Source organism: Rhipicephalus microplus, chromosome 3 (genome assembly GCF_043290135.1).
Source record: "Rhipicephalus microplus isolate Deutch F79 chromosome 3, USDA_Rmic, whole genome shotgun sequence".
NCBI classification, from domain to species: domain Eukaryota; kingdom Metazoa; phylum Arthropoda; class Arachnida; order Ixodida; family Ixodidae; genus Rhipicephalus; species Rhipicephalus microplus.
Window position 1 is genome coordinate 102,137,240 of NC_134702.1, and position 806 is coordinate 102,138,045.

General features: G+C 42.9%; 1 non-coding gene across 1 annotated transcript; it reads left to right on the forward strand.

Moving 5' to 3' along the window:
* The first annotated feature begins 407 nt into the window (after positions 1-407).
* Positions 408-480, forward strand: TRNAK-CUU (transfer RNA lysine (anticodon CUU)). The gene has a single exon. It is a non-coding gene; the product is annotated as a tRNA-Lys (tRNA).
* Positions 481-806: the final 326 nt, after the last annotated feature.

Sequence of the window (806 nt, forward strand, 5' to 3'; positions counted from 1 at the left end):
CGGCCTTGCGCTAACTTTTTGCTATAGTTGGAGCCGTTGCCACAAACTGGCGCCACCAGTGGTCTACCGAGGTCAACGTTGACCGAGATTTTGTCTTTTGTTTCGGCGTTTTCCTGTGTATATTTGGTGATTCATGTCATGCTAATGCCATCATGCGCTTTTTAAAACGTAGTTTACCCTAGCTTCAATGACTAATTCGGTGATCATGCCAATCAATCACTGTGGTCAGGGGAAGTAACAGCTTTATACGCAGCAAGCGCACGTGAAGCGTAATGTTTGGTTGGTGTTAGCACCTTTTCAACGTGTTTCGAGAGATCTCGGGCCTAACAAATGTTTCTGTAAATTGATTACTCAAGTACTAATAAACTTCGCGAGTGTTATTTAAAATACGCGCTTACAACGACGTCGCCCGGCTAGCTCAGTCGGTAGAGCATGAGACTCTTAATCTCAGGGTCGTGGGTTCGAGCCCCACGTTGGGCGTTATTTTTTTAGACCAAAAAATATTTTTCTCAGATTTTTTTTTTTTACATTAGCACCTTGTACTTAAAAACCCATTCATAGCCTACAGTCCTTCCAAATAGACATAAAAATCACATGGTACAGCTTCTGCCGCGCATTCATCATAGAATGTAAAACTCACTCACTATCGACTACCTTATTCGCTTTCTATCAATTCTTCCTTCCTGGAACATCATCCTCTGTTCACTAAGAAAACGTACTCGCCTTAGAAGATAGCTTTTACGGCCTGACACCACCTAGACAACGAAATACCTGCGTACTTACCTGGTGTCATGCTACCGATGATC